The sequence below is a fragment of the Dermacentor variabilis genome, chromosome 2 (genome assembly GCF_050947875.1).
Source record: "Dermacentor variabilis isolate Ectoservices chromosome 2, ASM5094787v1, whole genome shotgun sequence".
Classification (NCBI taxonomy): domain Eukaryota; kingdom Metazoa; phylum Arthropoda; class Arachnida; order Ixodida; family Ixodidae; genus Dermacentor; species Dermacentor variabilis.
Window position 1 is genome coordinate 208,080,293 of NC_134569.1, and position 21,921 is coordinate 208,102,213.

Sequence of the window (21,921 nt, forward strand, 5' to 3'; positions counted from 1 at the left end):
CGAGCTCCTTTTCGCTAACTGCGCCACTACGTCGGGCGCGGCCACTGTGCTTGAAAAGTACCCCAAAAAATAGCGAAATTAGTTACAATAATGTCTGGGGTCAGAGCCAAAGCTTGTCCTGGTAAGATTCAGTACACGCGAAACTGCGTCACACGACCAAGGTGCTTTTCGTCACAAAGCCAGGTGCGGCGAGCGTGCCCAAAAACTACCGAAATAAGTTTTAATTATGCTTGGACTCATAGAAAGCGTTGCAAACATCTCTCAGTATGAACAATTAACTCAAATTAAGTAGGCATGGACGGCGGAGCTGTTTTTCGTTAACTGCGTCACTATATAGGTTCAGTTTTGTGCAATAAGCCTAACTGTGCTTGAAGTGCGCCGCAGACTGTTAAACAATATTCCTCACCTTGCTGTAGTCCAGTAGTGCAGCTGTGCCGTGTCGAAATGCAGACGGAACGCAAAAGAGCGCCGGGAGCCCCAAAAACGGGCTACATTCAAAAGATACGGGTCGCCGAGCACGCGCGCTTCGCATGCTCAGCCGGCTTCGCTCACTCCTGCGGCTTGTCTGGCGCATGACGTATGCATTTGGCGTGTCTGGCGTGCCGCTAGCTTGTTGCTGGGCAACGCAACAAAAATAAGTCGCAAAGGATAAGTTCATTTACACGCAAAACTTTCTCACTTTTAGTGGGAAAGAATAAAAAAATAAAACGTCTGTAAGTTTAGTTCATTGTTTTTTTTCTGGTGCTCGCGTCAACTAACGGACGGAGTTGAAACTAGGCGTGACGTGTTTCCTGTTGCCAGTTTTTGAAGAGTGTCCCCTCTTGTTGAATTTCTTTCTCTATGATTCGCCGGTTCACCTGTCGCTAGGCAATGGAAGTAAGCCGCAAAGCTTCATTTAATTTATACGCAGATATTTTTGCTTTTTCCGGGAAAGAATAAAAAAATAAAACAATTGCTCTTGATCACATTCTTTTTTTTTTTCAATGCTCGCGGCCGCAATTCGTCGGCGTTAATACTATAGCGTGACATGTTCCCTGTTTCCAATTTTCGCCGAGTGTCCGCTCTTGTTCTATTACTTTCTCTATGGGGCCGCCGCGCTCCTGCAACAAGTGTCAGTAGTGCGATACGTTCGTGAACGCTCCGCAAATGGTCCGCCGGCCGTCGCCGCTACTTTATGGAGACAATACTTGTTAGAGATATCGGTCTGTAATTGCTGACTAGTTCGCGAGGCCCCGATTTATATACTGGCACAACGCACGCCATCTTCCACCTCTTTTTTTTTCTGGTGAGTGCGTGGCAGCCGGAGGTGCGGCGAAGCAGCAGCCATGGATCAGCTCTTTGGGAATCTCAAGGGCTTTTGCAAGACTGACTTCACCGTCATCGACAACAATGCGTTTCGACTGCACTACAAGGTGACCGTGTGCATTCTCATCGCCTTCAGCATTCTGGTGACCGGCAGGCACTACATCGGCGACCCCATCGATTGCATCAGTGAGGACGCGGTGCCGCCAAACCTGCTAGACACCTTCTGCTGGACACACCACCTTTTCGCTCACGGATGCCTGGCACAAGAAAGTGGGCGTCCAAGTGCCTTACCCCGGCGTGGACAAATACACGCTGAGCGAGAAGCGCGTGTACCATGCCTACTACCAGTGGGTCTGCTTCGTGCTCTTCCTGCAGGCCGTACTATTCTACGTGCCTCGCTACTTCTGGAAGGCTGTCGAAGGCGGCCGTATCAAGAACCTCATCCTGGGCCTTAACAATCCGATCCTCCCCGAGGAAGCCAAAGAAAACAGCAGAAAACTGCTCGTCGAGTACCTAGCCATCAATCTGAACCACCACAACATTTTCTTCCACGGATACGTGCTGGCCGAGGTGTTCAACTTTGTCAACGTCGTCGGCCAGATGTTCCTCATGGACATGTTCCTCGAGGGCGAGTTCTCCAGCTACGGTTCCAAAGTGCTACAGTTCACCGAATGGGATTGGTCCGTGCGATACGACCCCATGATCAAGGTGTTCCCAAGGCTAACGAAGTGCACCTTCCACATGTATACGGTCCCTCAGGCGACGTGCAGAAGCACGATGCCATGTGCATTCTGCCCATAAACATCATCAACGAGAAAATCTACGTGTTCCTCTGGTTCTGGTTCATCATCCTCGCCTGCATGTATGGTGTGGTGCTCATTTACAGGGCGTCCGTCATCTTCCTCCCCCGCATCCGCTTCATTGTCCTCCGGCGTCGCGCGAAGCTCGCCAACAAGGACTACGTGGAGCGCGTCTGCGACCGCTGCAAGCTCGGTGACTGGCTCGACCTGGACCTGCTGTGCAAGAACATGGATCCCGTCAACTTCCAAGATCTCACCAACGACTACGTGCGACGCCTCGACCACAAGAGCATCGACAACGCGTAGACGCTGGCCGCGCAGTTTCTCTCGTGCGCGCATTTCTCGAACACCGACTACCGACCGAAGCCGCGCGTTGCGGTTTCGGGCACGATGATTTGTAGCCGACCTTGACACCGGCAAGTCCGTGCCTCACCATTCCCTCTATTTTTGTTTTCTCTCGTGAACCGGCAGCTCGAGATATCTGTCGGCATGCATGCGCTACGCTACTTGGAGGGAGACAAACCAAAATGGCGTAAGCCGCCCGGAGCCAGTCATCTAGCCGAACTACTACTTCGACTTGAGCTCCCTTTACAGCATGCCTTCAGGTAAGGCATTGTAAGTGCCAAGATGATGATGGAGGGAGCAATATCAGAGATGCCTATGCTGCCACTGTTATTATTTTTGTATGTGAGTGTGTCTCTTTGTGTAATCACTGTCATGGTAGCTGTGAACCTAGGAACAAATTACTTCATATGCAGTTGAACACTAGAACGAAAAAGAAAATGCGTTGTTTTAGTTGTAAGCTGCTTTCTTTTTCTTTCCTTTTTTTCGTATTCGGCCATCAGGAATCTCTATTCGCGTCGTTGCGATCGCTGCTTAAAGTACAAGCGTCCTGGTTTCTTTTCCCCTTTGTTTTTGCATAAGTGTTGCAATTCATACTCGTCGCGGTGAAGAGAAGCAATATTTTCATCCTTACTTTGTGTGCGTGCGTGCGTGTGTGCGTGTGCGTGTGTGTGTGTGTGTGTGTGTGTGTGTGTGTGTGTGTGTGTGTGTGTGTGTGTGTGTGTGTGTGTGTGTGTGTGTGTGTGTGTGTGTGTGTGTGTATGTTTGTGTGTGTGTGTGTGTGTGTGTGTTAATTACTCAGTGCCTTTGAGGTGACAACAAGATCCCAAGTCTTCCAGATTTTCTTGTGCATTCCTTGCGGCTTGGTCTCTTATTTAACGTTGCACAGAGACTGCGTTCGCAAGCATTCCCATTTTGCCCTGCAGAGTCGTACTTCTATTGTACTGTTTTTTTTTCGAACCATGATTTGTTGTTATTGGAGATGGTGTCGGTTTCTTGCATATATCAGTTACAATATTAGTACATTATATAGCGTCAGCTAGTTCTGTCTCGTTCTCTGGTTACCCGGAGAAGTGCCTTGCCAAACTTCTTTTATTTTTGTGCGGTCGTGCACTTGCCAGTTCGAAGATAAAAAAAAATAATAAGCGAGGATTGTGTATTGCCAGGGTGTTGTTTAAATGCTTTATTTTTGCACTGCGCGACGTCGCATGTAAGATGAAAAAGAAACAGTGAAACATTTTTTTGTGTGTGTGCGTGTGTACGAATGCGTGGAAATGCCACAAAGCAACAAATGTCTGTTTTGTCATGGTGCGACGAATAAATGTTACATACAAGACGTCCTTGAGCTGTGTGCCTGGTTTGTTCTTTCACAAAAGTTTGTTTTCCAGATTAGCAGACCGATCTCACCACAGCTCATGCGCGGAGAGCTGCTGCGAGCGCCATGATGCTTGCAGCGCTTGGCGGTGCTTATTATATTTTTTTATTAGTTGCGTTGGATTCCATTTTACTCCGCTTACTTATCCATCATATTGCGTGCGGTCACTTGTTCCTCGCGTAAGCGCGCTAGGAACACCCACAACGTACTGACGAAGCTGCCGTAATCGCGCCTTTCTAGCGCGTGCTTGCGCTCAACCTCGCAGTTAGCGTTATGCTCATTCCTCGTCGCGATGACTCTGTGGATATCGGCGTTTCGCAGCGGAGCGCTAGTACCGACTCCCGTTCACGTACCCAGGGAGGTGGAACGCTAAGAGGCTCGTTCGTGTACTGCGTTTTGGCCCTGCACGTCAGGAACTTCTGGGTTGTCGAAATGAATGCTGACTCACTCTGCTATGGCGTGTGCCTTCCTTCTTTTTTTTTTTTTTGCGAAGCTAAGACCATTCATAGATGGATGTCATAACTTATAAGCACTCCCTCTGAATCGGGGTGGTGGCGGATGCCACCAACCTCGTTAATTTTTACCTTTCTGCTGCATTTATTATCGTCCCTCAGGATGTGTCGTTTGTTATTTAAAAAAAAAAAGCAGGCAAATACCACGCGCTGTGGGAATCGACACTATGCGAAGCAGTGTGCCTATCAAGGTAACGAAACGACCATGAGAGCACCAAGAGGTAGGCGGCTGTTTCATGACCTACATGACGCGCATATCATGATATTCTTGTCGTGACCGATCATTCATGTTCGTCATACACTCGTCACAATCGGCCACTTGTTGTACATACCAAGTTAACGAAACGACCGTGAGAGCACCAAGACGTAGGCGGCAAGATAGATACTGTCAAAGTGGCAATTGTCCGCCAGGAACCGCTTCGCATTAAAGAAAAAGAAACTAAATTTACTGCCCCGAACGGTAATCACTTTTCATTTTGCGTGTTCCGTGCCTTTACGTCATCATTACTCCGTTCATTAGCATTTCCTCTTTTACCTTTGGTGCACAAGGTATCGTGCAGCTAGGGTAACCGTTTTCATTGATCCCTAGATGAATACTGCCAAACGCCAACAAAATATATTCTGCGTATTGTTTCTGCAGTATTCCCACGAATAGTAATCAACATTTTTCCTTCGACGTCACCTGCACGGTGGCAGGCGCAATTCCAGGCCTACAGCGAAGCGCGAGAGCGGAGTCAGTAGCAGCGCGTGCCGTCGAGGTCAGCACCCACCATGTAGCCCTTTGGCAAGCACGTTCTACCTTCCCTTTAGTGCCGGCGTGCCACCTCCGTGTCCCACCGCGTCCCATCACGTTCGTATTTCCTGCCGCCGTCAACAATGGTTCGCGTGCATCCAGCTCCGTTCTTGGCTTCTGTCCACCGCCGCGCGACGGCTCGGCGGTCTTCGCCCGGGCACACGGCAACCCCCTCCGCACTACCGCCACATCGCTTCCTGATCTGCACCAAGAGTTCGATTGCAGCTGCAGGATAGCGTCACACTTGCGAATGGCCACCGAATGGGTATACAAGCGAATATTACTTAACCTTTGCACGTTCCATCTTTCTTATTTCTCGGCAGAAAAGGGGAGAGATGCGTGGGTCAGGGCGGAAGGAATGGTCAATGTTCAGGCAGACGCATGAACAATTGACGCAAGCGTTCGGGTCGTCGTATATTTGCGAATTCTAATCGGCGCTCGAGTGTTCGTTCTAGTATTACGCGTTCCATAGATAGTTTGTACTATAGTTTTAAACAGTTGTATAACTCGACGCACCTATGCATGTTTGCGCTCAAGCTTCGAGGTTCGTTCATTGCCATCGCAGCCGTCTTCGGTAGCTCACGCTGCTTCGCTTTCTTTTCCTAGAGAGACCGATTCACCCGTGTAATTCTTTAGGAAGGCACCTATCGAAACACTAGACCATCTTATCGAACGTAAACTGTTATCGGCGCTAGACCACCGTTGAGGGGTGCAACGAGCCGCGTGCAGCCTTTTTCACTGAATGAAATTAAGCGATTGGGGGCGCGCTTAATCGCAGCGGAAATCAGAGACCTCGTGTCAACCCTCCGTTTGCCGCCGTACCTATCGAAAGCTCGGCTGAAGTGTACGAGTGTCGTTCTATACCAGGAATTCCCTGTAGTCGCTTACGCGATGCAACCAGGACTCTCTCCTATTGGCTTTGAGCTCCACCACTGGAAAAGCTGGCGCCACCGTCGGCGTGACGTGCTAGGAGGGATCACGTGGACATAGCGGCCGCGTCGGCTGCTTCGGGCGCGCCGAAGCGAACTGAAAACGAGTTTAAATTCCCTCGTACGCTGCGGTACTCATTTAGTGGCGAAATTTTCCCGCTTCGAGTGTCTCCTTTACAACGTTTCAAAGCACTACAATAGGTAGTGGCTGCCTTTGAAGGCGCGCAACATGGTAGGCTACTGCTCGGTTCCGCAGGGCCGGATGCACGTAGCGAAGGCCGGTGTCAGCCTTATTCACACGTAGCCACAGGACAAGAAGCTGCGTGAAGCTTGGCTCGCGAAACATAAAACCGGCAAACAGTCATCGGCTACAACTCGGGTATGCAGGAAGCACAGACGCGAGGAAAATTTCTGCTACGTCGCCCGGTCTGCGATGTTCTGAAAACGCGCACTGAGACGCTCGCCCGAGTCCGCTGCCCGACTAATGTCATGACGGTTTGGTCTATGAACTTGTCGATGCTATAGATACTGGCAAGTTCAGTGGAGTGGAAAGGCAGCGGTAAGAAGCACATTTAAAGAAAGCATGGCATATGGTCATGTTTGTGTTATGAATTATAGCACTGGATTACAAAAAAGGAGCAGCGGGAAATTTCACGCTGAGAACACCGATAAACATACAGTGCGACGCAACTCGAGAAATAATATTGAAAGGTCAAAGAATTTAGAAGAAAAAAAAAGATTGAATCGTCGCGACGGGACGTCACAGTCCCCGTAGGCGTCGAAGTCTCTACAATGAAATTATTTTTGAACAGCTCTGATAGCGCCCACGCAACAATGGCTGCTTGTATACTGTCAAATGCTCATATTCTGCGGCCTAAAGCTCATGGCACGGTGCGAAAACGCGCGCGCGGAGAAAGCGAAACAGTGCGCGGACAAGCATGCAGACGCGCAGTCGGTCGCTGCGAATCTGCGCGATCGCTGCATTGAGGCTTCGTTCTATTACACTCCATTTAGTTATACAAACACTATAAGAACATATTTCACATAGTTTGCTCTCAGCGTTTACCTACCTTTCACGCAAGAAGCCGGTTCGGGAGACTCAATCGCGGCGACCGCGCGCAGTGGCGTTCACTGTACGTATTCGGTAAGGAGATATAGCGTCTGTAAACGATTGTGTGTTTTCAGTTTGCCCAAGAATATTATTTAGACAGTAACAAACTTCTCTCGTTTCGAAAGTACTTATAGAAGTGTCCGGGAGAGCTCGCGCGTGGTGTTTTCAGTGAGCGCTGACAGCAAAACCTATGAGGAGCGCGCCGCATGGTCCCTGATACTACGCCACCGAGGCGCTTCCGATAGATGGCGACTCCGTAACTCCTCGCCGCCAATATATAGTGGTCTCGTTGCTCTTGACAAAAGCCTGTGCAAGAGAGAAGCAGACTGTATTGTTTCCAGAAATGTACCATCTTTCCTCCAAGGATATCTTAAAGCACGAATGAGTTGATTTGATGCCGACGGCATCTCTCCAGTGCCTGCTGCGGTCAGTTCTTTCCCTGTCTTGTTTCTTCCTTGCCTGAGTAATTATTCACGTCCCTCGGCTTCCGCGTTCGCCCCTTTCTTTTTTCTTTTTTTTTTCTTTTTCCCGGCCACGGCGGCCACATTTCGATGGGGGCGAAATGCGAAAACCCCCGTGTACTTAGGTTTAAGTGCACGTTAAAGAACCCCAGGTGGTTGAAATTTCCGGATTCCTTCACTACGGTGTGCCTCATAATCAGAAAGTTGTTTTGGCACGTAAAACCCCATAATTTTTTTTTATTAACGTAGCAATTACAGGGACGCTATAGGTGCATTCACGCCGTCGCTATCGCGCTACCCCGCTGACGGCGCATGCGCGCGAGGGAGCAGAGACGCCCAGTGCGTTTGGCTGCGAAAACGACGAAGCGAAGCGGACGCACCGTGAACGCTGCGCTCAATCGCCTCGGCGGAGATGCAAAGGCGGCGGTCTGCGTGCACGCCATGGAGGAAGGAAACTGAGGAGAGGCCCTACCACAGAACACCTATACAAACTTAGAGAAGGGAAACTGTACCTTCCACAGTGCTACGGAAATAAGCGTAGCGGTGGCGTCGTGAACTAAAGTATGTGACCACGGGTGGCGCTGTACAACAGGAAACGGAAACGGGGTTTTGCACAGTATGGTCGCTTTACCTACTGGGTTCTGGCTGATGCGCATCGATCGTGCTCCCGCCAGTTAGGTTGCTGTGTGGCAAACGTAGCGCCTACATATATATGTAGGCGCTACGTTTGCCACACAGCAACCAAACTGGCGGGAGCACGATCAAGGCGCAGCAGAATATATGTAGCGCTGAGTCATATCGAGTTAAGGCACACTCTGAACTGACTTTTAAGGGCATCCCGAGCGGTTTTTCGTTTATTACGCCGCCGTTACCCCGAGTTGTGCCGCCGCGCTCCAGCTGTTGCATTTCGTGTAGGGCTACTGACAGTGCGGTTTCCAGGTGGCACGATGGCCTCGACTGGAATAAACGCACACACCAAAGATTGAGTAAGCTTGAAAATATTTTATTTGCATTTTACAAGTACAACAAAAAGCACACGTCTACGGATCCACACAAACGCGGTTACATAGTCAAGAACATAGTCAAGAAATGGCTCATTAATAAGGGTAGCACAGACGCACAAGAAAGACCTAAGCTACAAAACGTACAGTCGGCTGCTAAACATAACTTCCCTGTCACCGCGTGTCACTTTTATACAGCATCTTTAGAGCACTACCAGGCCGGGTAATTTGGCGAAAAGAACGCAACAGCTTACGGCCGTCAGCTGCCTCTTCCTTACGGGTGTCATAATTATCCTAATCTCCGCATCAACGTCGTGCAAGTCCGCATACAGGTATCTGTATCTGAACCACATGTGCCAGCTTAATACATGTGTAGTGAAATTATGATAACCACTGCGTCTTATCAAACGTATTGGTTTTGCAAATGCGCATTACAGCTGACGGAACGACATACTGTAAGTGAAGCACAAGAGAACAAGGACAAAAGGAGGATGCAACACTTGAAGAAGAAGTGAAGAATTAGTAGGCGTACAGCAAACAAGCGATGACGGAGAACACACAATGATGCATCGGGTGTTCTGTGACATCGGTTTGCGTACTTACGGTGTTATGGAGATCAACGGCATAAAAACGTACCTTCAAGCGTATTCCGTCAACTTCCGCCGCATTCATTATGATAATCAACGCCTAAACAAACTGAGGCACTATTTCTTGCCAAGAGTAGACCTCTTTACAGCAAGTCTGTGTAATGACTCGCAGACGAAACCAGCATGCTTTCGAAAATGTTTTACCGCCGTAGTATTCGAACGCCAACGGCCAGGAAACACATCGATACCAATAGGCTGTCGGCTGTCGGTGGTTAATCAAGTACAAAAAAACCTTGACGCTATGACTAAAAAGCAGCTTCAACAATCAAATTTAAAAAAAATCAACTGCCTATTTGCCTGAGGTAAAAAGCATCCTTAGACACCTCGATTGTTCATGTCAATGGTTTGTGTAAATTAAAAAAATCAGCATGTTCAGCGCTCCTAGCAGAGAAAGCACCAATTAAAGTATTCGACCAAATTACAGTAGCTCCACTTGCGCGCTTACGCTGAAACGCGCCTCGATTGATTTTTCGCCCTCTGTGGCCATTTGTTGAACTTGAGAGTGTGCGGGGCCTGGCCCTACCCCCTCCGCGCGCTAGGAGAAAAGTGTGGAGGAAATGACGTGTAGGTTCTCCTCTTTTTTGCTGATTTTTTATTTCTTTGCCGTATCGTAGCGGCCACGCCTTTCGGGTCACAATGGCGGCTTTTGTTTTGGTTCTGTGCGCTTACACGCGTTGCTCCGTAGGTTTCCTACCGTGACAAAGGCGCCGTGCGTGCAGGTTTGCGTTGGTCTCCGTGTTTTGTTTCGCTGCGTTATCTGGACCGTGCTCTCCCGGATGTTGCTGTGGCCAGGTGGGACAGGAGGAACTAAAGTTCGTGAAATGAACGCGCATGCAACTCTGTACGCAATGTACCGCGCCACGGCAATGGCAACCGACGAAGGAATATCCGCGGGAAATATTGCTCTCTTTGGCGGAATCATGCTAACGTGCTATCGCAGGCCGAAACCGATGCGTTTCAGAATCTGTACAATGAACGCCTTGCAGATCAGTGATTCTTGCTTTTGACAGCGCCTATGGTGCATTTACGGCGCGTAGACGTACATTATGAACGCATAGTTCGTGTTCAGTAGCAACTTGCTTTTGTACATATTAAAGCACATGTTGCTTTACTGTTGCTTGTTCCTCGCAGTACTCGCGACAGCACGAAGTCTTTTAAGCAGAGCGCGTTCGAGGTTCATGCACACCTGCACAGGTGTACCTCAGTACACGTGCTGATAGAGCGTTATACGCAGAATACGTGCATTTTGCTGCCCTCGGCACCATGCGCCTGCCAGCCGACGCTTTATCCTGGAAGATGGGAAAGAAGCGGCTGCTTTGACTTGAGGAACGAATCCTCCTTACGGCAGGCGTATCTTATCTGTGCGCGCGAGAAGCGCAGGGAAGTGAATTTAAGGTTAGCGGATGCGCTGCAAGGGTCGGCAAGGCTCCACAGAACGTACGCCTGCCAACACACCAAGCGGCTGTTCCATAGTCGCACGTAGGCCGGTTCTACGCGCGTACTGTTCTGCACCGTGCGCCGGCTATCGCAAAACTTATCTTACGTGATGCTTCACTTACCGTGGTAAGAACACGTACCTCAGGCCGCAGTCTGAATCTAAACACGGAGTCAGAAATGACATTTTGCCTCCTCGCCGGCGCGCTGTCGTAGTGATGCGCGGCCACCCGAACTTTGTTCAATAAAGTACGACGATTACTCAAGCGAGAATTTGTTTGTGCTCATAAACTACAAATGGATCGCAAATGGGTCGGTGTGTCGTACGTGTCTCCAGTGCGTTCTTGCATGGATGGATGGAAACAACTTTATTCTGAATCCGGCAGTGCAGTGAGAATGCGTACATTTTTTTTTTCTTATGTCCAATCGTCTAGCTCGCAAGACCGTCTGAGAGCCCAAGGAAATTCAAGCAGAGAAAAGCAAGTAGAAGGCAGCGATAAAGGTGACCTTTTTTTTAAGATCGCGCAAGAACTGGGCTGCGGCCGGTACCCACGGTTGATGAGCTAGAACAGCTCATTTGGCTGGCCTGATAAAGCATGGTTATTTTCATAAAAGCCGGTAAAAGCAGCCGATTCGACCTTACGGCCCAATTTGTGAACTTCATTATGAACTTGTTTCAACATGATTTTGGCAACGGTAAGGCATTGAGACATCGCGATTAGATTATTTTGTTGAGTATTGCTGCGGAGCGCGCGCGTCCGAGCAGCCCGGTCGCGCGCAGCGCGGCGTGGTTTCGCGAGAAAGGTAAACAAGAGAGGAGAGCTGGCCCGAGAGGCGAAGCAACTTCATGAGCAACGCCAACTTCCGGCTTCACTTCAGCTTCACAAAGAGTGACGTCAGGGCCTCTCCTGAGTTTCCTTCTTCCATGAAAGGCATGGACTGCATTCGATACCAGTGGGCTGCTGCTGATCACACGTCAGTGAGGTCTCAAAACCTTTATTCAAGTAATAAAGCACAGGCTTTAATAACGTAAGTTAGTAAAGCCTGTGCGGAGTCAGATGTAAATGGCACCCACAGTCAAAGTGGCTGTTCGAGGTGTGCTGGCTGCCTAAATGTAAGAAAAAGAAGGAAATTAGATGAATGTCAATACCAGTGCTATGGCTTCTTGCCTCTTACCTGCATTTGCCTCCGTGGCCTCTTGGCTTGTGGAGTCTGCATGAGGGTGCTACTGTGGCTAGGCGTAGGCATTGTCTAAGAAAAAAGAAAAGGTCATTAAAATCGGGAATTATGGAAATAAATGCAGTGCTTATGTCTGCTCCTTGCATTCTTCTTGCCTAAAAGTTTTCAAACATAGTGTCCAGAATACACCTGCACTTTGACTGCTTTTGCTTTTTACCTGTACGTGTTGCTGTGAAATCCTTAGTATGGCTGCGTGCAGTACTGTAACACTTGGTGGAGGCATTTGCAGTGGTATCCAAAAATATAAAAAATCATCCTTGTCTGCATGATTGCTTTTAATTTCTAAATGCAGTGGTAACTATCACTATTGGTGCAAGACCCTCCACATCTATGCGGCAAGTGCCATAGCTCGAAACTGAATTTTTCTTTTAGTGTTTCGCAAGGCGTCTGATATGTTCACATTAGATGTTATCCGTTTCTTTTTATTTATCCCAGTGTGGAGAGAGCATCATTAAATTGTATTTTATTTTTTTCGTGTCTTTGGTTTGTTTCTGAATTTATCAAGCAGCAGTCTCATGACGCTAAAGTGACTCATGTAATGACAATCATCAGCTTTTGTTTTGCAGAACAACGGATTTCCTGACCGATTGTTTTCTATACCATTACTCGCATGATTTTGCAGGGTATTCTACCTATATTGATTTGCTTGACCTTCACTAAAGAGTCTTGCATTTTCAAATAACATTCTTTCCTTAAAATCATTCGATACTTCTTATAATTTCTGTACCTTGGGCATCTGATACTATGAATTCACCTTTTTTGCTTGTTGTTTCTGACTATAAATGTCTTCTTTAATTTAGAGCTTAAATTTTACCTTTGGAACACATAGAAAGACTTGCCATTGCATATCTGCATAACAGGGAAACATGTTTCATTAAACCTTTGCAATATCTAGTAGAAGCTTGATGAATGCAGCTTGCAGTGTGATTTGACTGAATGAGCCATAAAAGTAACTCATCTCACTTGGTCAATTAGAGCGCATATTACTGTGATGTACAACCTATCTTACACTAACGTGGTGGGTTCTCTTTTTTATACAGCAAAATAATTGGCGCGCGAGAAAAAAATATTTTTGCATACCCTTTGTACACACCGATTTAAAGAAAATGAGCTGGAGCTGTCCACATCATCTACTTATTTTACCTTCGTGTGTACCAAACAAATATGTGTCCCAGCTCCTCAGTGGTAATTGAAATTATGTCAGTACTGCATATGTGCGTGTTGTCTAAAATAATTAATTTTGAAAATGCTCGTAGGGATCTGATGTGCATATATGCAGTTTATGGATACATGTAAAAGACTCAGCATCAAGTGCAAGCGAACGGTCCCACAGGCCGGGAGTCAATCACGCAAATAGATTCACTGCACACATTTGTGACAAGAAATGATATGGCACATGAAATGGCATGCAAGAGAGTGTTGAAATATTGCACAGTTATTAAAGTGCCTACGCTATCAATATGTGGGTTCATGCACTCGATTTCGTCCGTATTAGGCACTCGCCTCTTGATTGCCTTGTCCCCGCAGGGGCGTCTGCGTAAGCAGGCGTTTGGTGTGTTGCGACACCACGTACCAGAGCACACGAGGGTTGGACCCTCCCGCGTGTAGCCGTGCGCGGCTTAGCCGTGTCCGGGGAAAGGGGGATCCTGGAGATTGAGCCGATGCCGGGTGTTCGGACCTTTAAGGCCCCTCGGCGGAGGCAACACACCTCTTTGGCCTCTGCTTCACGTAGACGGCACCCCCGGACTGACCCACCCGGGGGAAATCGGCAGTCGCCTTTTCCTGTCCTCCTCTCCAATCTTCGTCTTTCTCTCTCGTCTTTTTCATCTTTCCTGTCTTCTCATCACTTCTCCTCACTTCCTAGTTTCCCGGCGGCACGGGTTAACCTTGTGTAGCTGGCCAGCCTTGGTTATGCTGTATTTGGTTATAGCAGCGATGTACGGCTGGCGTTGGCAGGGTTTCTATAGCAGGAGCTCCTGTCACGTCCCCCTGTTGGGCTCCATGGTGGGTGGTCGGCATTGCGGCCGAAAACCCAATTGTACTTATGGAAAACGCTTTTCCTAAAATCCCTGATCGCCCTCAGAAACGAGGGTGCACCGAAGAGGTCTTTCAATTTTTCGGACGCCAAGTCCACAATTTTCCTCGTTTTCATGTCATCCACGCAGAAAAACCAGCTAAACAAGTACGAACAATCTCCCCGTTCCTTGTGTCTAAGTCTCTTACCGAGGTTTTTGGCCCAGGATATAAGGTGTCGAGGATGGCTAGCGGTGACCTCCTCTTGGAGCTCCGCGACCTGAAACAATTTGAGAAACTGCCTAAACTAGTATCATTTGGGGAGACCCAAGTAGTAGTAACCCCGCACCGCACGATGAATACCTCCCGTGGCGTTGTCTCCGACGATGATTTGCTGGAGCTCACTGAGGCTGAACTGTTGGAGGGCTTCAGTGAACAAAATGTCATAAATGTCAAAAGAATCAAGATGAGGCGAGACGGTAAAGAAATTGTGACCAAACACATAATACTCACCTTCAATTCAAGTGTCCTGCACGAGTCAATCGAGGCCGGGTACATCAAGCTTCGTGTAAGACCGTACGTGCCAAATCCCTTGAGATGTTTCAAATGCCAGCGTTTCGGCCACAGCTCGCAGAGCTGCCGAGGCCGCCAAACATGTGCGAAATGTAGTGCCCTTGAACACGCCACTGAAGCATGTAATAACTCTCTCCACTGTGTAAACTGTGACGGGGATCACGCCGCGTACTCGCGGTCGTGCCCCTCCTGGAAGAAGGAAAAAGAAATTGTAACTATAAAAGTAAAAGAGAATATATCGTTCAAAGACGCACCACAACAGGCGCGGCGAGCGGGCCTCATGACATAAAAGTACCGAAAATAATTTTCAGCAATGTTGGGCGTCAGAGAAAGTGCCATGAACTTGTCAGTGCATTAAAGCGTGAAAGCGCGCACCACGGCCGAGCTGATTTTCGCTAACCGCGTCACAGCGCCAGGCGCGCCCACTGCGCTCGAAAGGTACCCCAAACAGTAATGAAATTAGTTTCAATAATGTTGGCAGTCAGAGAAAGCGCTAAAACTTGTCGCAGTAAAATTCAGTACACGCGAAACTGCGTCAAAGCACCCTGTGCGACTAGCGTGCCCGAAAACTACCGAAATTAGTTAAAATAATATTGGGGTACTATAGCGCCAAACAGACCACACAAGAACAGACACGGACGAGCGCTTACTAACAGCTGATGCTTTAGTTACGCCGCCAAATTTGCGTGTATATATTGTATGTTACCGCCAATAAAGCATCAGTTGTTAGTAAGCGCTCGTCCATGTCTCTTCTTGTGTGGTCTGTTTGGCGCTATAGTACTTCAGTAACATGCACCAACTAGCCCAACAAAAAGTTCTGCTGGGATATTGGGGTTCATAGAAAGCGTCGCAAACATCTCCCAGTACGATTAATTAATTCAAATTAACTGCTCCACGACGGCCACGCTGTTTTTCGTTAACTGCGTCACAAGTCTAGCCTATAGGTGTCGGACAGTAAGCCTAATTGCTTGAAGTGCGTCGCAGACTGTCGAACAAAGTTTCTCACCTTGCCCTAGTCCAATAGTGCAGTGGTGCCATGTCGAAGTTCCGAGTGAACGCAATAATTCGCCGGGAGGCCACCAAACCAGGCTAAATCCCAAAAAAGAAAAACAGGCAGACGGGTGCCCGAACAGTCCAACGCTCAGATGCGCGGTCGGTCTCTCTCGCTTGAAGTAGTAAAGGCAAGGCGCAGAAGACCAGGACTCAGCAAGAACACCACAAACGACCGGACCGGTGCCGTCTTCTGGGCACGTCAGGCGCGTATGCAAAATACTCAAGGCACCGGTCCTGTCGTTTGTGTTCTTCTTCCTGAGTCCTGGTCTTCTGCGCCTTGCCTTTACTACTTCAAGCATGAACCAACTAGCCCAAGCAAGAGTTTTACTCTCTCGCTTCGGCGGTGTGTCTGACGAATGACGTAAACATCTGGCTCGTCATTCGCCCATAGAGAAAGAAATTTCTACAAGGCCGGACACTCCCATAGAGCCCAGCGGCCGAATAGACTGTAGCACACCACGCGGATGGTATTAACACCTTCCAGTTTCGGTTTGGCGCGCGCGTTTTGAACACCAGTTGGTACACGCCGCGCCGGCTCCGCTGCTCGGCGCGGCATTCATTTATTTTCGCTTCTGCTGAACCCCGCTTGGCATTGTCGTGGAATCGTTTCATTATTTAATAGAACTGATTGCGAACCACCGTTACAAGACTGCGCCGAATCTTTCAGGTGCAATTTCATAAAGAAAACGAAAAACGTCTTCTGAAATGATGAAACTTTTATTTTGCGCTATATAAATGCTCGTTCCGGGCTTCTGCATTCACCGAAAGTTGTGGCACCAGGTAAGCAGCAGTCGTTGCCGTACGAAGCTCCACCGGATGCCATCAGCTGAAAGAAAGTAAATTACAAGCATGTATCATTTCAGTATATTGGCCTAACAGGAGTACTGCGTCATCATCATCATCATCAGCAGCAGCAGCAGCAGCAGCAGCAGCCTGGTTACGCCCACTGCAGGGCAAAGGCCTCTCCCATACTTCAACAACCCCGGTCATGTACTAACTGTGGCCATGCCATGCCTGCAAACTTCTTAATCTCATCCGCCCACCTAACTTTCTGCCGCCCCCTGCTACGCTTCCCTTCCCTTGGGATCCAGTCCGTAACCCTTAATGACCATCGGTTATCTTCCCTCCTCATTACGTCCTGCCCATGCCCATTTCTTTTTCTTGATTTCAAGTAAGATGTCATTAACTCGCGTTTGTTCCCTCACCAATCTGCTCTTTTCTTATCCCTTAACGTTACACCCATCATTCTTCTTTCCATAGCTCGTTGCGTCGTCCTCAATTTGAGTAGAACCCTTTTCGTAAGCCTCCAGGTTTCTGCCCCGTAGGTGAGTACTGGTAAGACACAGCTATTATATACTTTTCTCTTTAGGGATAATGGCAACCTGCTGTTCATGATCTGAGAATGCCTGCCAAACGCACCCCAGCCCATTCTTATTCTTCTGATTATTTCCGTCTCATGATCCGGATCCGCCGTCACTACCTGCCCTAAGTAGATGTATTCCCTTACGACTTCCAGTGCCTCGCTGCCTATTGTAAATTGCTGTTCTCTTCCGAGACTGTTAAGCATTACTTTAGTTTTCTGCAGATTAATTTTTAGACCCACTCTTCTGCTTTGCCTCTCCAGGTCAGTGAGCATGCATTGCAATTGGTCCCCTGAGTTACTAAGCAAGGCAACATCATCAGCGAATCGCAAGTTACTAAGGTATTCTCCATTAACTTCTATCCCCAATTCTTCCCAATCCAGGTCTCTGAATACCTCCTGTAAACACGCTGTGAATAGCATTGGAGATATCGTATCTCCCTGCCTGACGCCTTTCTTTATTGGGATTTTGTTGCTTGCTTTATGGAGGACTATGGTGTCTGTGGAGCGCTGCGTGTAGAGGCGAAACGTGCGTTAGTGGTGAATGAGCGGCATTACAGATAAATTCACTTTTAAGTACATTTCGCAGCAAAGACTCCTCCCAAACAATGGCATAAAATGTGAAGAAAAATCCGATTTTCAAGCATCCCTCTCTTCCCGGACATTATTTCCTGCACTTTAAGAGCACAAATACACGGGTGACTGCGCGTTTCCAAAACAACTTGGCCTCACTGATGGTACGCCAAGTACACAGAGGTGGCTACAACACAGGCTCAGCCAGACCATGTTACATGCTCGCAGAATGCCTTCTAGACGCACTCAAGACCCATTCGTGGGTGCAAAGCCTGTTTTCAGTCGCTGAGAATGCACAAATGTTGTGTTCTTGAGCTCCTCCGTGTTATCTTTACACGTACTGCCGGAGCAAGCAACACTCCCGTGTTATCACTCTCGGCAATTGCTCGTCGCGTTTTCGACAAGCGTGAGTACAGAAATAAGGTACATATATGTTGCTGCAGGGCTATAAAATGCGTCTCTATCTTGTTCAATCAATATTCAGTACACGCAAAACTAACTCACTATGTCCGGCTTGCTTTTTTTACTAACAGCTTCACAACCCCAGACATGGCGAGCATGCCTCAAAATATCCCAAAAAGTTACTAAATGCATTACAATACTTTTTCGGGTCAGAGAATACGTCACGAACTTCTACCACTAAGATTCAGTACACGCGAAGCTAACTGCGGCGCACAGCCGAGCTCCTTTTCGCTAACTGCGCCACTACGCCGGGCGCGGCCACTGTGCTTGAAAAGTACCCCCAAAAATAGCGAAATTAGTTACAATAATGTCTGGGGTTAGAGCCAAAACTTGTCCTGGTAAGATTCAGTACACGCGAAACTGCGTCACACGACCAAGGTGCTTTTCGTCACAAAGCCAGGTGCGGCGAGCGTGCCCAAAAACTACCGAAATAAGTTTTAATTATGCTTGGACTCATAGAAAGCGTTCCAAACATCTCTCAGTATGAACAATTAACTCAAATTAACTAGGCATGGACGGCGGAGCTGTTTTTCGTTAACTGCGTCACTATAAAGGTTCAGTTTTGTGCAATAAGCCTAAATGTGCTTGAAGTGCGCCGCAGACTGTTAAACAATATTCCTCACCTTGCTGTAGTCCAGTAGTGCAGCTGTGCCGTGTCGAAATGCAGACGGAACGCAAAAGAGCGCCGGGAGCCCCAGAAACGGGCTACATTCAAAAGATACGGGTCGCCGAGCACGCGGGCTTCGCATGCTCAGCCGGCTTCGCTCACTCCTGCGGCTTGCCTGGCGCATGACGTATGCATTTGGCGTGTCTGGCGTGCCGCTAGCTTGTTGCTGGGCAACGCAACAAAAATAAGTCGCAAAGGATAAGTTCATTTACACGCAAAACTTTCTCACTTTTAGTGGGAAAGAATAAAAAAATAAAACGTCTGTAAGTTTAGTTCATTCTTTTTTTCTGATGCTCGCGTCAACTAACGGATGGAGTTGAAACTAGGCGTGACGTGTTTCCTGTTGCCAGTTTTTGAAGAGTGTCCCCTCTTGTTGAATTTCTTTATGATTCGCCGGTTCACCTGTCGCTAGGCAATGGAAGTAAGCCACAAAGCTTCATTTAATTTATACGCAGATATTCTTGCTTTTTCCGGGAAAGAATAAAAAAATAAAAGAATTGCTGTTGATCACATTCTTTTTTTTTTCGATGCTCGCGGCCGCAATTCGTCGGCGTTAATACTATAGCGTGACATGTTTCCTGTTTCCAATTTCCGCCGAGTGTCCGCTCTTGTTCTATTACTTTCTCTATGGGGCCGCCGCGCTCCTGCAACAAGTGTCAGTAGTGCGATACGTTCGTGAACGCTCCGCAAATGGTCCACCGGCCGTCGCCGCTACTTTATGGAGACAATACTTGTTAGAGATATCGGTCTGTAATTGCTGACTAGTTCGCGAGGCCCCGATTTATATACTGAAACAACGCACGCCATCTTCCACCTTTTTTTTTTCTGGTGAGTGCGTGGCAGCCGGAGGTGCGGCGAAGCAGCAGCCATGGATCAGCTCTTTGGGAATCTCAAGGGCTTTTGCAAGACTGACTTCACCGTCATCGACAACAATGTGTTTCGACTGCACTACAAGGTGACCGTGTGCATTCTCATCGCCTTCAGCATTCTGGTGACCGGCAGGCTGTACATCGGCGACCCCATCGATTGCATCAGTGAGGACGCGGTGCCGCCAAACCTGCTAGACACCTTCTGCTGGACACACCACCTTTTCGCTCACGGATGCCTGGCACAAGAAAGTGGGCGTCCAAGTGCCTTACCCCGGCGTGGACAAATACACGCCGAGCGAGAAGCGCGTGTACCATGCCTACTACCAGTGGGTCTGCTTCGTGCTCTTCCTGCAGGTCGTACTATTCTACGTGCCTCGCTACTTCTGGAAGGCTGTCGAAGGCGGCCGTATCAAGAACCTCATCCTGGGCCTTAACAATCCGATCCTCCCCGAGGAAGCCAAAGAAAACAGCAGAAAACTGCTCGTCGAGTACCTAGCCATCAATCTGAACCACCACAACATTTTCTTCCACGGATACGTGCTGGCCGAGGTGTTCAACTTTGTCAACGTCGTCGGCCAGATGTTCCTCATGGACATGTTCCTAGGGGGCGAGTTCTCCAGCTACGGTTCCAAAGTGCTACAGTTCACCGAATGGGATTGGTCCGTGCGATACGACCCCATGATCAAGGTGTTCCCAAGGCTAACGAAGTGCACCTTCCACATGTATACGGTCCCTCAGGCGAGGTGCAGAAGCACGATGCCATGTGCATTCTGCCCATAAACATCATCAACGAGAAAATCTACGTGTTCCTCTGGTTCTGGTTCATCATCCTCGCCTGCATGTATGGTGTGGTGCTCATTTACAGGGCGTTCGTCATCTTCCTCCCCCGCATCTGATGGAAATAAAAGTTTTTGGAACGGAACGGAACGCATCCGCTTCATTGTCCTCCGGCGTCGCGCGAAGCTCGCCAACAAGGACTACGTTGAGCGCGTCTGCGACCGCTGCAAGCTCTGTGACTGGCTCGTCCTGGACCTGCTGTGCAAGAACATGGATCCCGTCGACTTCCGAGATCTCATCAACGACTATGTGCGACGCCTCGACCACAAGAGCATCGACAACGCGTAGACGCTGGCCGCGCAGTTTCTCTCGTGCGCGCATTTCTCGTACACCGACTACCGACCGAAGCCGCGCGTTGCGGCTTCGGGCACGATGATTTGTAGCCGACCTTGACACCGGCAAGTCCGTGCCTCACCATTCCTCTATTTTTGTTTTCTCTCGTGAACCGGCAGGTCGAGATATCTGTCGGCATGCATGCGCTACGCTACTTGGAGGGGGACAAACCAAAATGGCGTTAGCCGCCCGGAGCCAGTAATCTAGCCGAACTACTACTATGACTTGAGCTCCCTTTACAGCATGCCTTCAGGGAAGGCATTGCAAGTGCCAAGATGATGATGGAGGGAGCAATATCAGAGATGCCTATGCTGCCACTGTTATTATTTCTGTATGTGAGTGTGTCTCTTTCTGTAATCACTGTCATGGTAGCTGTGAGCCTAGGAACAAATCACTTCATATGCAGTTGAACACTAGAAAGAAAAAGAAAATGCGTTGCTTTAGTTGTAAGCTGCTTTCTTTTTCTTTCCTTTTTTTCGTATTCTGTCATCAGGAATCTCTATTCGCGTCGTTGCGATCGCTGCTTAAAGTACAAGCGTCCTGGTTTTTTTCTCCCTTTGTTTTTGCATAAGTGTTGCAATTCATACTCGTCGCGGTGAAGAGAAGCAATATTTTCATCCTTGCTATGTGTGTGTATGTGCGTGTTACTCAGTGCCTTTGAGGTAACAACAAGATCCCAAGTCTTCCAGATTTTCTTGTGCATTCCTTGCGGCTTGGTCTCTTATTTAACGTTGCACAGAGACTGCGTTCGCAAGCATTCCCATTTTGCCCTGCAGAGTCGTACTTCTATTGTACTGTTTTTTTTTCGAACCATGATTTGTTGTTATTGGAGATGGTGTCCGTTTCTTGCATATATCAGTTACATTATTAGTACATTATATAGCGTCAGCTAGTTCTGTCTCGTTCTCTGGTTACCCGGAGAAGTGCCTTGCCAAACTTCTTTTATTTTTGTACGGTCGTGCACTTGCCAGTTGGAAAATAAAAAAAAAAGAATATGCGAGGATTTTGTATTGCCAGGGTGTTGTTTAAATGCTTTATTTTTGTACTGTGCGACGTCACATGTAAGGTAAAAAAGAAACAGTGAAACATTTTTTTGTGTGTGCGTGTGTACGAATGCGTGGAAATGCCACAAAGCAACAAATGTCTGTTTTGTCATGGTGCGACGAATAAATGTTACATACAAGACGTCCTTGAGCTGTGTGCCTGGTTTGTTCTTTCACAAAAGTTTATTT

General features: G+C 48.2%; 2 pseudogenes; both read left to right on the plus strand.

The window, feature by feature from the left end:
* The first annotated feature begins 1,094 nt into the window (after positions 1-1,094).
* LOC142571164 (innexin inx2-like) lies at positions 1,095-2,531 on the plus strand (annotated as a pseudogene).
* A 16,948-nt stretch (positions 2,532-19,479) lies between these two features.
* LOC142571165 (innexin inx2-like) lies at positions 19,480-21,877 on the plus strand (annotated as a pseudogene).
* Positions 21,878-21,921: the final 44 nt, after the last annotated feature.